Genomic DNA, 16553 nt, shown 5'->3' with positions numbered 1-16553 from the left:
GAAAGAGAGGAATGGGCCTTAAGCATCAAGAGCTCCAGCACGGTCGCCAAAAGCAGGGACTTGATGAGGCAGCTGGCAGTCCTGCAGCTATTGACCTCCGTTTGGGACCAGAGAGGAAGTTGTGCCCAGAACAGGGTGGGGTTCAAAAGTGGGGACCCAGGAAGAAGTTTGGTGGAAAGCTCGCCAAGTCAGAGGGTGAAATCAATATATGCTTGTGTCCTGATTTAGGGATGTGCGATCAGAAACACCTGAACTTGCAAAATAGACTTTTGAAAAGATTATTCACTTTAAAAAATGGCTCTTCACTTGAAAGAGAGAGAGGCGTTTCTACTTCCTAGGCTGTAAAATTTTGCTTTGCTTATTGATTTTCGACAACAACATTTTAAAGGGGTGTTATTATCCCCTTTCACAGATTAGAAACCAGGGCTCCGCTGGATTAAGTCACCAGTCAAGGGTACACTGCTTGGAAGAGGCAGGCCCAGATCCAGGTGGTGTCGGTGACTGGCTCCAAAGGTCATGTTTCCCGTTCTACCAGGCTGCCTCCCATAAAGCGCCTTTAAATAATGACACTCAAAATGCATTTGGAAGGCACTTCTAATTGAAGAGACTCAATTCACAAAGATTAGATTTGCATGCAATTTTGAGAACACATCCTTCACACAAAACATTATGCAACAATACAAGGATAAATAGCATGGATCCCATACAAAAAAAGCGGAAAATAATAGAGGAAGTGTGGTTAATTAATGCAGTAGGAACTGAAACGCTACAAGAGCGGAAGAGCGCGCGTTCCTGGAATATGATACAATAAGCGGCTTCGTTAGGAAGACAACTTATGTGGTAAGAGAGATAATAGCAAGAGAGGGAAATGTAAAAACAAATTAGTCCACTAGAAAGCACTGATTTGAAAATATTTATAATAATTGATTTGTAAGAAATCTCTACAATAAACATCCATGGAACCATTGCTTTTAGAGACCCTAAAAATTAGGTCAGCTTCTCTGGGTTGGACAGGACTCGGTGTGCTTTTCCTCTTCCGGGAAAGTGACAACCTGGGCATTTTCAAAGGCCCCCTTTAGTTTATAATTCTAAGGTTCCGCTTATGGACCCTTTCTATGACTGTCATTTTTTAGAGCTGGTTAACTCAGTGGCTTTATTTTTTTCCCTCTAAATTCCCCACAGGACTTTAACTCAATCAGACCACACTTGGAGTCTTGTGCGCTTTCTGGGCACCACCTTTTAAAAGGAACATTGACCTGTTCCGCCTCCAGAGAACAGAACCAAGACAACTGGGTGGAAGTTGCTCAGAGATAAATCCCGACTCAACAGAAGCAAACCGTGTCTCCTGCCATCAGAGCCTCTGACAATGGAAGTGGCTGCTTTGGAAACGGTTTGCTCCCAGGCATTGAAACGCTGAAGCAGGGGGTGTTTTAACAGCTGTCAAAGAGATTTTTATTTTTTTACTAAGATCCCTTTACTTTAAATTCCAACACTGTATGATTGCTTGATCACAGAACTCTTCAATACGTTTTGCCAAGTTGATAGCTCCTTCTTAGTCCTTTTGTCTGGAGCATTAACCTCTTCTCGTCCCACACCAAAAAAAAATTGGCAAAAACATATAGAATGACAATAACAGTCACAACATTGAAGTCTTGTTGTTGTCCGACTGTGCCACGTTCCCTCCACTGGGGAAGAAGGACACGCTGTGGCCTGTTGATTATCAAAGTAGAGGTCTGGAGGCCACTCAGGGTGATGGTGACAGCACAGCACTGACACCTCCAAATGGTCCTTGGGCAGGTCCAAGCACAAGAACAAGGGCAGCTGAGGCCAAGTGAGGCCATACGTCCTCTTCTAGTGTCCCCAACTTGCTTAATGGTGCCTCTTTCCATATAGAGACATGATGCCTTCCTCTCCATACCCCATCCCACACCACCATCCTGCCCAATTTCCATCCATCTTCACTGTCTCTGCGCAAATCCAAGCCCCACCGCCATCTGTCATCTGAACCTGCACCCCCGCCATGTGGGCTTGCTCCAATTTATTTTACACAAATCGGAACCTTCCTGTCACCCCGCTGCTTATGTTTCTCAGTGGCTTCCCACTGCTATTGGGATGAAGAATCTGGGCCTCAGCCCCACCTGTGTGGCACCGTGAGCTTCCCCATTTCTGTCTCACTTTGTGCCCGGACCCCAGCCCTTGCTCTCTGTTCCAGTCACACTGACCTTCCTTCCACCCACCTGTCCTGCCACCACAGGGCTTTTGCCCCTGCTCTTCTCTTGGCCTCGGGGGATGCTCTTCTCAGCCCTCTTGGCCTAGTAAAAGCCTCCCTGTCCTTCACATCCGTACCAAGAGGCTTCCCCTGATCTTTCTGCCCAGATTGTGTCCCTGGGGCCCACGGTCACAGCACCCACACCTTTCCTTCCCATTTGCAGCTTCTCCCTTTGCAGTTGTCTCTCTGTTTCCGTGATGATTTAGTCTCTTCAAGGGCAGGAGCCATGTCTGGTGTGCTCGGCGTGGCATCCCCTGAATGAATGAATGAGGAGAAGAAGCTGTGTGAGGGGCTCTGTACTCCCAGTGGCTTCCAGTGGTCTAAGAGCCATCTAGACACAGGGGGTGGTCATCCATAGGGTGCTCTCCTAAATCCCTGCCCCCACCACCCTAAACCTCTGTAACCACCATGTCAGAAAGTCTATTGCTTGGTTAAGCATCATCCTCACATTTTAGTCTTTGTAATGCAATTAAGGGAGGTGACAGTGTCCCTAACACTTGCATTTAACCAACAGTTCAGTCTATTCCTAAAACTCTCTCTCTAGCAAGAAAAGTTTGAGTTAAAAGAGAATATTGGGCAGCCAGAGGGTGGAGATGATGGAGAGATCTAGAAAGGAAAGGGAATGGTGTAGGTACTGGATGTCACACACTCTTGGTGCCCCACGGCCTTTGCACATGAGGTTCCTGCTGTCTGAAAAGTGCTCCTTTGCCACTTGTCAAAATCCTAATCATCCATCAGAATCAAGCACAAGAGACCTGTAGAAGCCTTCACTGGCTGCCCTAGCAGAGTGGCTTCCTCCTCCTCCGAGCTGTCAGGGTACCTTGTCCATACATCCACCATTACTGCGTTCATCACACCAAAAGTTGCAAAGATTTGTTTACATGATGTCTGTCTTACGTAGCCGGGAGCTCTTTGAGAGCAGCGCCCTAGCTTCACCCCTTTGCATCCCCAGTGCCCGTCAGAGTACATGGCTGTGTTAGGACTTTTGGTTGCAAGTTATAGAAATCAACTTGATCTCCTCACTTAAGAAAAAAGGACGAGCCGCTCTTGTTTGCTCTGCGTGCGCCGCCTCACTGTACTTCCTCTCTTCTCTCAAAAGTGGGACAGCCTTGTGGGTGGGCTCCTCACAGACACTAAGCCAATAGATGTGCACTAACCACTGCCTGTAAGCACTTGAGGAGGAAGGAGAGAGGGAGGCCGAGAGGAATGGGTGGGGAGGGGCGATGCTGAAGACCAGCTGAACTTCTTCACCACTTAGTTCGAGGCCATCATGATGCTTCCAAACGCACCATGGCTTAGGGGTGCCTGGCCAGGGTCTCTCCTTCCCATTTTCCCTTCCTCTCTCTACCGTCTTTCCTCAGCTCTGTCAGTTCATCGAACTCAGGAAACTGAGCACACCGTGCTCACCAGCCCAGTGCGAATGCGGGGCTGGGGCAGCTTCGTGAGCCCTGATGTCTTTGGGTCCCAGGGAAGAGTGTGCAGCGTTTGAGGACCCCACCAGGGACATCTCCTCCCTGCCGGAATCTACCGTAGTCTTTTCTCAAGTCATCTTTACTTTTTAATTGCTCAATTTCTTTTCTTTGTTTTCCTAGTTAAAGGGTAACAAAGAATGAATTGGGTATTTCAGTCATTTGTGGTCATCCTTAATTTCATGGTCCTCTGCATTTATTAAGTCTTATTTCCTCTCCATGATCTCCTTTCCCCTGATATTCGTAAAAGCACATCTTATTCTCCTTAATTGCCTTGGCTGGTGTGATCTAATTCCGATTTTTAGCTGCTCTTATCTTTTCCCAGGAAGCTTCGCCTGTTGCAGCATATTCCCGTTTCATTCTCCCCTTTTCCCGCAGACAGGAGCGTCTTTCTTTCTCCGTGGCTCTCTTAGCCGTTTTGGAGGAAGTTGCACTGACTGTATTTTGCTTCTCCTTTAGAAGAAGCGCTGGGCTGGACTTTAATTATGGGAGGTACCCCCTTCTCCACTTGCTTCTCCCCTGAAAAACGCCCAGCTTTCTCCAGTCTTCCATCTGCAGCCAACAAAGAGCGCTGTGCCCCTAACTGCAGGTGATTCTTCCCATGGCTGTTTCACTGCTTGAACAGAAGGCTGTGCCTGGGGCAAGATGGAGGAGGGAAACTGTGCAGTCAGATGGGCTACCTATTAGCAGCTCTGGTACACAAACCAGTGGTGAAGCTAACAACTAAAAAGACGCTCCACACCTAGTGGGGTCAGTGCTGTGGATAATTAAGTGCTCGTTATCAATGACAGGGAAACTCCACTCCTGGTCTGTTGGGAGACAGATCTAAATGTCTACCCGACTGTTATCCATCTCTCCATTTCTGACCTGCAGGCACCATGATTATAGCTTCCCCTGTGTATTTTGCTTATTCTTCTCAGTTAACATCCATTTCGTTCTGCTTTGACTTGTGGTTAGTCATTTACGTGTCTCTCTCTCACATGACCAAAATTGAACTCATGATCTCACCCTTTTGCAACGTAAACATTCTTTGGATCCCCCGGTCCCCAATTCTATTAATATCATTCCCTAAATTATTTTGGAAATATCTCCAGTGTCCCTTCTTCCTCAGCCTCCACATGTAATTAGTTCACCAATTTGCATCTTTGATGTGTACCCTTTCCATTTGCTCTGGATGCCCTTGTTAAACTGCCCCGATTGCAGTGGACATTATGGTGGCCAACCCCCATCCAGCCCCCTTCTCTCCATAACCACATTATCTGCATCTCCCCATGTGCCGAAGGGAAGCTAACTCTGCCCATCATTCTAGGAATGGAGCATGTGGCTTAGGCCCAACCCAGTCAATGTAATTCCATCCCCTGGCTATTCTCATTGGTTCAGGGTGATCACATGACCCTGTTCAAGCCAATGAGATCAGGGAGGACATTTATTGAAGACTTTGGGAACAAAGAGGTTCCTTGTTCTTCTGAGAGAGCGTCCTAAAGTGGGCCATGAGGTGCTGGTGGCCATCTTTACCCCCATGTGGAAGAGCCTGCCTGAAAACGAAGCCAATACAGACAAAAGCAGGACTCAGAGATGGAGAAAAAGAGTCCTGATTTTATTGTTTGAGCTCATGGATCCAGCTGTACATGGACCACTCCTAAAACTTTGTCATACACCTATACCTTACATCCAGTCCATAAGCAACTCCCACCAGCACTGCCTTTGAGATATATCCATCATCCAACCCTTTCTTGTATGTCTGCTGCTACCTTCCTAGTCTTCTGGCTCAGACCACTGCAATAGCCTTCCCGCTGGTCTCCCTGCCTCCACTGCTATCCTTCTGTGCCGTTCTCCAAAGATTAGCCTGAGAGATCCTTTTAAAAATGGAAGTCAGATAATACCACTTCTCTGCTCAGAGCCCTCAAAAGGTCTCCATTCATGCCAAGATCCTTCCTTTGACTCACAGGCCCTGCAGTACCTGCCTGCTCCCCTCTGACCTCATCTCTTACCACACTCACCCTAGCTCAGCCCACTCCATCCTAACTAGCTTTCTAACTCCCACCTCAGGGCCTTTGCACTTGCTGTTCTCTCTCCGTGGAATGCTTTTCTACAAGATAGTTGCACAGTTTGCTCCCTCTTTCCTTCAGGGTTCTGCTCAAGTGTTGCCTATTTGCTTAGGCCATCCCTGACGATTCCTCCCCAAAATGGCACTTCCTTGTCACTCTGTCTCTCCTTGCCTTGCTTTTTTTCCTTTGTAGCACTTATCACCACCTGAAAAATTATATATTTACGTGGCTATTATTATCTGTATCTTCCCATTAGACTATATATCCTGTGGGAAACTGAGGCTGATTTGTTTGCTGTTATATATTCAGTTCTTAGAACAGCAACTGGCACATAGCATGTACTTAATAAAGTGTTGTCAATTTACAGACTGAATGAATAAATGAATAAATGAATGAGCTAATCACTTCTCTATTTTGAGGAAAGTATTTTTTTTTTTTTAGGGAAAGCACTCAATATTTCACCACTAAGTATAAGATTACCTGTTTTTGTGTGGACATATGTTTTCAATTCTCTAAGGTAAATACCTAAGAGTGGAATCGCCAGATCATATGGTAACTTTATGTTTAACCTTTAAAAAAATTTTTTTTATTGAGGTACAACTGACATATAACGTTATATTAGTTTCAGGTGTGTAACACAATGATTCAATATTTGTATATATTGCAAAATAATCACCAATAACAAGTCTAGTTAATACCCATCACCATACATAGTTAGAGGTTTTTTTCTTATGATGAGGACTTTTAAGATCAACTCTCTTAGCAACTTTCAAATATGCAAAAAGCATTATTAACTATAGTCACTATGCTGTACATTACACCCCCAGGACTTTATTTTGTAACAGGAAGTTTGTACCTTTTGACCCTCTTCCAATACTTTAAGTATTTTCAGTTGGCTTTATGCCACTTGCAGACAAAGTGTTCCGATACAGCATTCAATTAATATTTGCTTAAAGAGTGGGCAGACGAATACCTTAGTTTTGGTCAGATTATAAGTTACATCCTCCTATAACCTGACCTATCAGGACCCCTTTTGAATCCCAAGGCAGTGTCACATACACTGCCCTCTTAGATACTCACATTGGTTTTGCCAGATAAACGGAAAATCTTGCCCTCCCCCACGTCACAGGGAAAATGTGGTTCGGAGGAGTTAAGTGACAGAGCAGGGCACAGAGCCCACGTTTCCTGGTTCCCGTCGTCCCACAATTCTTCCACATCTCAGTTTTGCATTTCTGTCCGCGGATCTGCAGCTTCGTGGCATGGCCCTCATCCACCGCCCCGGGGGAGTGCGAGGAAACTCTGGTCCATGTGGTCTCTATTTATCTAACATTTCCAATTCCCTCTCCTCTGAAAGCCAATAAAACTCTGAATTTTTCCCACATGAGACTGTGGGCTCTTTGGGAAAAAGAAAGGCAAGCATATGGCTCTCAGGAAATCAAATCTGCCTGCGAGATAAAATTTCCCCTCTGTGAGTCAGCCCGTGTATAACATTCTTTGCAGCTGCCTTCTACATGTTGGGGGCACGGACAGGGGACGTGAGCTCCTGCCTCGAGGGGCCATGATACATGGCAAAAAGCCTTTCTGCAGCCCTGCTCGTCCAGAGTGGTTTCTTGTTTCCCCAGCTACTCCCCGCGGATGACATTAGCTCCTTTTTTAATTCCTTCCCCTCGCTACACACTCTGATGTTACTCACCAACCCCCAGTGGACATGTGGAGACTTATTCGGTTTCATACGTAATAGATAAAACAGCAGGGGTTTCTAATCGGAAAACATTTTCCAGGCTGCAAAAGGCTGCAGAAAACCACAAAGCTGCCAATACAGTTCAGAGTTTATTAATACATACTTGGCACAAGTTTGGCACCCAACACTGCCCTGTCCCCCATGGGGAGGGAAGAGGGATTTGTTACATTTTATAGACAAAACCCACAGTGGGAGGAGGCCGAGGATGCAGCCGCCTTTCCAGGGACCTTCTAGATGGCTTATTTGTTTGGTTTTTTAAAACAGCTTTATTGATGCATAATTGATACACAAAGAACAGCACATATTTAATGCATACAATTTGATGAGTTGGGATGTATGCAAGGACCCATCCTACCATCACCACGATCAGGATAACGGACGCATCCAAAACCTCCTAAAGTTTCCTTCTGTCCCTTTGTTTGTTTTTTGTAATCAAAAGAACACTTAAAATGACAGTACAGCCACTATGAAAACCAGTATGGAGTTTCCTCAAAAAATTAAAAATAGAACTACTGTATGATTCAGCAGTCCCACTTCTGAGAATACGTCCAAAGGAAATGAAAACACTGTGTCAACAGATATCTGCACCTGAATGTCATTGCAGCATTATTTACCATAGCCAAGACTGAGAAACAACCTCAGTGTCCATCGAAGGACGAGAGATAAAGGACATGTGCTAAATATACACAATGCAATGTTACTTAGCCGAAAAAATGAAGGAAACCCTGCCATTTGCAACAACTTGGGTGAACCTTGACAACATTATGTTAAATGAAATAAGCCAGACAAAGACAAATACTGTATGATCTCGCTTGTATGTGAAACCTAAGGAAAACCAAACCCACAGAAGCAGGGAGTAGAACGGTGGTTGCCAGGGCCTGAGGGGTGGGGGAAATAGGGAGATGTTAGTCAAAGGGTACAAACTTCCAGCCATAAGATGAGTCAGTTCTGGGGATTTAACGTACAGCACAGTGACTAAAGTTGCTGAGGAAGTAGAACCTAAATGTTCTCACCACACACACATGCAAAAAACAGTAATGATGTGAAATGATGGAGGTGTTAACCAACCTTATTGTGGGAATTATTTCACAATATATACAAATATCAGATCACATTGTACACCTTAAACATACATAACATTATATGTCAATTACATCTCAATGAAACTGGGAAAAAAGAACACAACATGAGCTCTAGTCTCTTAAATTTTGAAGTGCACAATATCGCATTGTTAACTATAGGCATCGCGTTGCACAGAAGATCTCTAGAATTTATTCATCTGGCATAACTGAGCTTTATACCCATTGAATAACAACCTCCCATCTCCTCTTTCCCCCAGCCCCTTAGCCACATTGTATTCCCTGCTTCTGTGAGTTTAACAATTTTAGACATCTCGTTTAAGTGAAACACGCAACTGGAGTTGTTTCCTTGTCTTGGCTATTGTGAGTAATGCACTCCTGTGTTCAGTGGAGCTTGCTCATTTATGAGACCCAGAGACACACAGGCAGTAGACTTCTTCATGTGAACAGTGTTAAAGGTGCCTTGGGTCTTCTTCTAATTATAAAACTCATGTCTGCAGTAACCCTGCTCTGACTTGCCCCAAGGCACATCATGGTGGTGTTTTTAAAAGGCTGCCAACTTTTTTGGGGGTGAGGAAAATTGGCCCTGAACTAATATCTATTGCCAATCTTCCTCTTTCTGCTTGAGGAAGATTGTCACTGAGCTAACATCCGTGCCAATCTCCCTCTATTTTGTATGTGGGACACTGCCACAGCTTGGCTAGATGAGCTGTGCATAGGTCTGTGTCTGGGATCTGAACCCATGAACCCCGGGTCACTGAAGCGAGTACACAAACTTAACAACTACACGAATTAGCACTAAGGCTGCCAATTCTTTGACATACTTCCCATGGAGAGGTGAGGTCTAGTTCCTTCCACTGGAATCCGGGCTCTGTGTCTCCTGCAACCAGTTGAGAGCAGTGGAAGTGACGCTATGGGAATTCTGAAGGCTGGGTCATAAAAGCCCAGGCAGCTGCACCTGCTTCTCTTGCCACGCTGGCTTTCTGGTGGCCCCCTCCCCGGACCCTCCTTCTCAAAAGGAAGCCCCACACTGTGGGGAGTCCAGTCCCATTGAGAGGCCGTGTGGGGTGCTCCAGTCGACAGTTCTCTAGCCTTCCCAGTGCAGGCATCGGGCCTGCCAGTGAAGTCACCATCTTGGACATACATCCCCCAGGACCAGCTCTCCCAGTGCCCAGCAGCTCTCCAGCCATGTGAGTCTTCTCTGGGGTACTACAGACATGGCAGGGCAGGGAGCAACCATGCCCACAGATGCTGTGAGCAGAATAACATGGTGGTCATTTTATGCCACTAAGTTTAGGGTGGTTTGTTGCACATTCCAAGAGCTGGACCTCCCAGGACCCCTGGCCTCACCTCCCCACACCTCAGTCAAATCTGTAGAGTCGACTGCAGGAAAGGCTCCTTTTCCATTGCTTTAAATTCTGCAGAAAGAGCCAGGCCTCACAGCAGTCAGCACTGAGCTGCTCCTGCTCTGAACAAAGCCTCCTGTGACTTGCTACTCGGCCTGCCTGCCCTCCTCGGGGTCTCCGACCTCTTCTCCTCTTCCCCCATCCCCACTCGCTCCTCTGGGCCTTTGCTCGCTGTTTCTTCTGCCTGGAGTGCTCCTCCCCCGTGTATTCACCCGCCTCACTGGGGCCACACTCTCTAACAGTGCATGCCCCCATCCCAACTTGCACTCTCCCTTTCCCATCTCATTTTTCTCCTGAATTTTCACTATCTAAATACTTACATGTTACTTATTTATGGTGCTCATTATCTGTGTCCCCACTAGAATGTAATTTCAATGTGGGCAGAGAGACCTCCCAGGGCCTGGGACAGCAGCCTGCTCAAGGAAAGTAGGCAGTCAACAAATATTCATTGACTGAGTAAAGGAATATCATGTAACAAAGTTTTGGCTTTGCTTTTATCCTGAGAAGCAAACAGAATATGTGCCTGCCACAATAAATATCTGTTAAATGAGTAAGTGGAAGACCTGAAGACTGGATCATAGTACGAATTTCATCCTCCCCCCCAACCTCCCTGTCCAGCTTCACTGCCTGTCTCTCCCCTCTGCAAACAGGAGCGCAAATTCCCCGGGCACTGAGCTCTGTGCTTTGCTCCTGCCTCCTGCCGGGCCCTCTGCCTGGAATGTCCTTCATCCACAGACCTCTTCGTGAACTTGCACCCTGTTGGTCTTTTAAGATCCAGCTCAGGTACCACCTCTCCCAGCGGGAGCCTCTTTGATCTCCCTGAATTCTGCCTGAACCTGTCTGTGAGGTTTCTCACAGGTACTGTGGTCCCTGGTGCCTGTCTCACCTCCCTCACCAGTCTGAGATCCCTGGGAGGACACGACTCCATGTGCCCTGCTCATCTTTGTAGCCCCCACTCCCCTCCTTGCCCATGGGTACAGCCTTGGATACAGATGTGAGATAAGGACGGGGAGTTTGGGGCCGTAGCAGAGGGGAGGGGTAGGAGAGGAGGTCGGGAGAACGCCATGCTCAGATTCTGAGAACTAAAATAGTAGGTGTAGAACCAGCTGACACACCCTAGTGACAGGAGAAGAACACAGGTCTTGGAATCAGAGAATCTGGGCTCATCTCCTGGCTAAGTCTCCATAGAAATTCACTTAACTTCTCTGGGCCTTGGTGTCTTCATCTACAAAAACACTTATACTGCAAGGATATGGTGTGGATGAAAGAATATTACTTTTGAGGAGAGAAAGTGTAAACTGAAAAACACGATGCAAATACAGTTTATATGCAAAGGTTAGGTGTTCTAACAACCTCCAGTGGAAAATTAGCAAGGGTGCAGTTCAGATTATGGCCAGGAGGTGGCAGCAGCAGGCAGGCACTTTGACAAGGTCCTTTGAAATAAAGCAGCCCTAGAAACTGCGGGAAGGGATAGATTTACTGGGCGCCCCTGAGGGTGACCGCTCTTTTTGCCCAGCTCCCTGACGCTGAGGAGATTGCCCTCTCTCTTGGTGTGGGATCTGGCAGTGGCTGAACTAAATCCCAGAAACCTTCTCTTGATGATTTTCCCATACATTTTTCACAGGCTCTCATCACAACGCTGTCCTGAACTTTCCGGCGTATACTGTAGGTTTCTCATCAGTGCCTTTATCTGGCCTTCATCACAACCTCTTGAGCTAAACTGAACAAGCAGAAGGATTGCCCCGTGCCCCACCTCGCCATTTTAAACACGACAAAACAGGCTCAGCGAGGGCTTTGAGGACTGCACAGCTAGCAAGCAGGAAAAGTTAGAAATCACATTTTAAACCTGGGTCTTCTAGCTTGAATTCCATCCCACCACCAATTCTTTCATCTTCTCCGTTCAGTTGTTCATACAACCGTCATTTATTGGGCTCTTGCTGTTTGCTGAAGAGCTGCGTGGACTTCCAGCTCCTTTAGGCCGTGGTGGACCCCGCCCCGGGCCTTGGCCAGCGGGCGCCTCCGTCCGGCCGTCCTGCTCTTCTCTGGGTCAGGCTCTCGCTCTGTCTCCTCTACTCTGGGCAGCTGGCACCACCTCCCTGTGTCCTGGGCTCCTGTTCCCAAGCCCAGCAGCTGGGAGGGGATCGGTTTCCCTGTGTCCCTAGCATCACAGCTTCTTAGTTCACAAATTCACACTTTAGCTAAGCAATCCTGAGAAATAAACAAGGGGAGGAAGATGACAAAAAGGAAAAGCAGAGAAAAGTAATACATACCTAAGAAATCTTATTAAAGTCCCCGACTTTCTTGCTGGAGAGTATTCAGAAGCCCTGAGAGCCTCAAGCTTTCTGGGTTTATTTCTGATGGCAAAGCAGCTCGATTTTGTCCCCTCCCTTAAGTAGGCCCCTCTATCGGGAACATAGTGGTGAACAGGGAAGAAAGCTGATGTTTGTTGAGGGTCTCCCAGGGGCCAGGCACTACCCTAGACACTGGACACGTCATCTCATTTGACAATCACAAAAAGCTTGAGAATGAAGTATTGTCCTCTTTTACAAAAGTGGAAACTGAAGCACAAGGACCTTAAGTGCATGCCCAGATCCACAGACCCAGCACATGGCGGGGCAGAGTCAGTCTGGGTCAAAGCTCTCTTCTCTATAATCACGTGATTGTACAGCCGGTGACAGAGCATCACATACCCTTTCTTCTTCAGAGGCATTTAGCCCTTGGGGGACTTCCAGGCTGGGTGACTCTCATTTCAGGAACCCAGACTTCACACAGGAACTGTTTCCGTGGGTTGATTCTGTCCCCCATGCCGTGTGGGCGGGACAGACAAAAGGAAAAGAAAAAGGATTTGCTCAGGAAGATTTGACACCTGCAGAGGAGTAGACCCTCAGGGACAGGAGTCTCCCACCTCGGAGGATGCATTGGTGTCTGGTTGCCTGAGGCTGCCCTGATAAGAACACCCACGTCATTTCTTGGCCATGAAAATGGCTGCGGATGCTGATGCTGATTCCGATGTGACCACCCAGGTACAACCAAGCTAAACGTCAATGGGACTGGGCTGCAAACAGACACATGGTGTGGCCTTTCTGAGCATCCCTGAAGCCACGGCATACTCAGTTTTTAGTGTAAGATGCTACATACACACTTGGCTCCTTGTTCCCATTTCCCACCTGGGCTTGTTGGAAGGTCTAACGAGGGCACAGCGGAGCCAGCAAGGAGCAGAGATGGAGGTTATGTAGGAAGGTGAGGCTGGACCCAGTGATTCCTAAGCTGAGGCGGCTCACAAGGTGTAGGAGGCAAAGCTGACCCCTTGCCCTCAGGAGGAAGCAGAGGCGGCCCCAGAGTTTGAAGCACAGGTCCCAGAGGCTGGGGGTTAGGTTGCTGACTCAGACAAGGGGAGTAGGCACATGCCAGCGCCTCCCTGGGCTCAGGATGCTCAACTGAAATGTGGAGAGGAGACCAGATTGCTACCTGAATTTCTTTCCGCTCTAACATCCAACAATTCAAGACATTTAGTCAGGTGTGAACTGCCACAGTGTTGACACAACCTGATCCTCGCTAGCGCTTGACATTGACACAGAGAGAAGGAGGTGGGAGTCAGGGCCAAAGGGGTTTCACTAGCCAGGGAATAGGAATTGACCCAAAAGCAAGACCTCCGAGAATGTTGTCTTCTCCTCCTCCTCTGCTTCTTACTGTCTTCCCTTTAGTCTGTTTCCCCAAGAGTCTTAGTTTGGGTAAGAAAAAGAGTCAGGTAAGATAGAGCAAGAGACACCCCCTAGACTGCAGTGAGTATGCTGAGGGAGAAACTGGAATGACTCATCCATCGGATTTTCCCCGGAACCTCACACACGAAGGCAGGGGCTGGCTGGGCCCACCCTCCGTACTGGGAGCTTTTGCCTAAGTGGGAGGCCCACTTAGAATTAAAAAGAAATCAATTGGAAAGCAATACATGTTCAATTTAGAAACATTAGAACAGCAACAACAACCAAAGACAGCAGAGCGATAGCCATTATCCCACACGCAGGGCCAACGCCAGGTGGACAGCCTTCCAAGAGACGCACACCTGGCACACACTTTTGGAGAAACAAAAACTACCTTATATTGTTTATTGTGACCTTTTCTTCTGCATTCAGTTCATCATATCGTGATTTACTCCACCAATTTCCTCCTCTTGAACATTTAAATTGTTCCCAATTTTGACTTATAAAAAGTATATAAACTTATAGCCAAGTCTTATTATTTCCTTAGGATAAAATCATTGTTGCAGACTTGTTAGGTCAAAATGTAAATATTTTTGATCTTCTGATTCACACTGACAAATTGTCCATCAGAAACTCTACACCTATTTGCATTTCTACTGGCCGTATACAAGAACGTCTGTTTCCACCGTCACCAACACTGTGTATTTCCATTTTTTAAATGAAAGCTGAACAATGCAACTATGCTAAAATTTTGATTTCTTTGTTTGTTAATAAACTGACTATGTTTTCATAGGCTTGTTGTTTAATTGCATTTCTTCTTTTGTGAATTTCCCTTTGATGACCTTGATGCATTTTAATATCAAGGGGTCTATCTTTTCTTTCTATGTTTACAAGAAAAATTTAGTTTTAAGGGTATTAACTGTCGTCATATATCTTGCAAATAATTTTCCCCTTTAAGAAAAAGTCTTTTCACCTTTTTTATGGCTTTTTACATATAAGAGTTTTAAATTGTACATAGTCAGATCGATGGATCTCTTTCACGATTTCTGCCCTTGAAACCAGGCTCATCACTCAGAATTGAATGAGATGTGAGAGGAGTGGGATTAATGTTTCAAAAGAAGAACAGAAAGCTGCTCTCCACTTGCTCCATGAAAACTTAGGAAAAACTATCAGGAAAGCGGGAGGAAGAGGGGACAATTTCCCTTAGAAGCAGAGGCAGGTTACATGATGGCCGTCACACATTGTCTGCCCAGGCCTTCAAGGCTGAGTTGGACAGCTGGCTAGTGGGTTAGCCACTTACAAGCCGGGAAACTAGATGCTAATTGTTTCCCAGGATCTGCATGTACTTAAGCATCCTTTATTTAAAAAGAACAAAAAACATTTCATTATAAAAATAATGTGCTCATTACCAAAATTTCTAACTTCAAAGAAGTTGATAAAATAAAAAGTGAAAGCTTCCTTTCAGTCTTCTTGGACTCTAAGTCCTGAAAGGAGAGCCCTGTTAAAAGTCCGGCCAGAATCCTTCCAGGCTTTTGTCCATGTGTGCACTGATGATAGAATGTGATGTAATGTATTATCATGTAATAGAATATTAGTATCTTCTTACTCTTGGGTCTACTTCATTCTATTTTAACTATTATGCAGTATTTCATAATGTGAGACTACCACAATTTCAGTTGTTTGCAAATTTTTCTACAAAAAATGCTGCAACAAATATCCTTAAAGAGAATTTTTGCACATTTATGCAAATACTTGTGTTGGATAGATTTCTCAAATAAAAATTACTAGGTCCAGAACATATATATTTTAAAGTTTGGTGGAAGTTGCCAAATTCTACCCCGCAAGAGGTCTGGGTTTATATTCCCTCCAATAGTGTGTGAAGGTGACTGTTTGTCCCTACATTCTTGTCAATAACGTAAATTATGATCTTTTCTAATTTTGCCAGTCTGATGATGAAAATGGTATTTATATATATGTTGATGATGTTAGATGTCTTCTCATATGTTTACTGATATTTCTTCTATAGTGTATTTCTTTTATAAACTGCTCATTTATATCCTTTGCCCTTTTATTTTTGGTGAGGAAGATTGGCCCTGAGCTAACATCTGTGCCAACCTTCCTCTATTTTGTATATGGAATGTCACCATAGTATGGCTTGATGAGCAGTGTGGAGGTTGGCACCTGGGATCTGAACCCACGAACCCCAGGCTGCCAAAGCAGAGTGCACGAACTTAACTACTATGCTACTAGGCTGGCCCCCCTTTGCACATTTTAAAAACTGAGTTTTCTTTTTCTTATAGATTGATAGGAATAATTTATATATCTTGGATATCAGTAATTTTTCATATATATTGCAAGTACTTTCTGTCATATCTTTCCATTTTGTTCATTATCTCTTTGCCTATACATAAATGTTACATTTTTATGTAGTCAATTGTGTCCATCTTTTCTTTATTACTTTTGGATCATATTGTATACATTGATAGGCCTTCCACACTCAAAGATATGAAACTATCTTTGTATATTGTTTTTTGGTACTATTATAGTTTTTTTAACATTTAAAAATTTAAACCAAACGTAGTTTCTTTTTGTGGATGATATGAGTTAGGGATTTGTCACACAATCATATTAAAACTTGGGCTTCCTTTTACCCAGTGGTTGAGATCCATTGCTTTGACTTACTTTCATTTCCTGGGCAACTTCCTGAGAGAGAATATCCATATTTGTACCTAAAATTGAAGCAGAAAACAAGCACAGTTTTTAAGATTTTTACTCACTCTATCCTAAAGAATCATAAAACTGGAAATCTGCCTTGGCAATCTGTCCTTGGGTGTTCTTTTTCC

At 45.3% G+C, this 16553-nt stretch overlaps 1 long non-coding RNA gene across 1 annotated transcript in view; it reads right to left on the bottom strand.

Moving 5' to 3' along the window:
* Window positions 1-1428: 1428 nt before the first annotated feature.
* Window positions 1429-16553, bottom strand: part of LOC103557243 (uncharacterized) — an 84171-nt gene continuing 69046 nt past the window's right edge. The window contains exons 5-6 of the long non-coding RNA XR_546417.2: window positions 16393-16439; window positions 1429-2523 (exon numbers count right to left, since the gene is read on the bottom strand). This is a non-coding gene — a long non-coding RNA (uncharacterized lncRNA). The remainder of the gene's footprint in view (window positions 2524-16392; window positions 16440-16553) is intronic.

The sequence above is a fragment of the Equus przewalskii genome, unplaced genomic scaffold (genome assembly GCF_037783145.1).
Source record: "Equus przewalskii isolate Varuska unplaced genomic scaffold, EquPr2 ChrUn-13, whole genome shotgun sequence".
In the NCBI taxonomy this organism is placed as follows: domain Eukaryota; kingdom Metazoa; phylum Chordata; class Mammalia; order Perissodactyla; family Equidae; genus Equus; species Equus przewalskii.
This window is presented reverse-complemented; position numbering and strand designations above follow the sequence as displayed.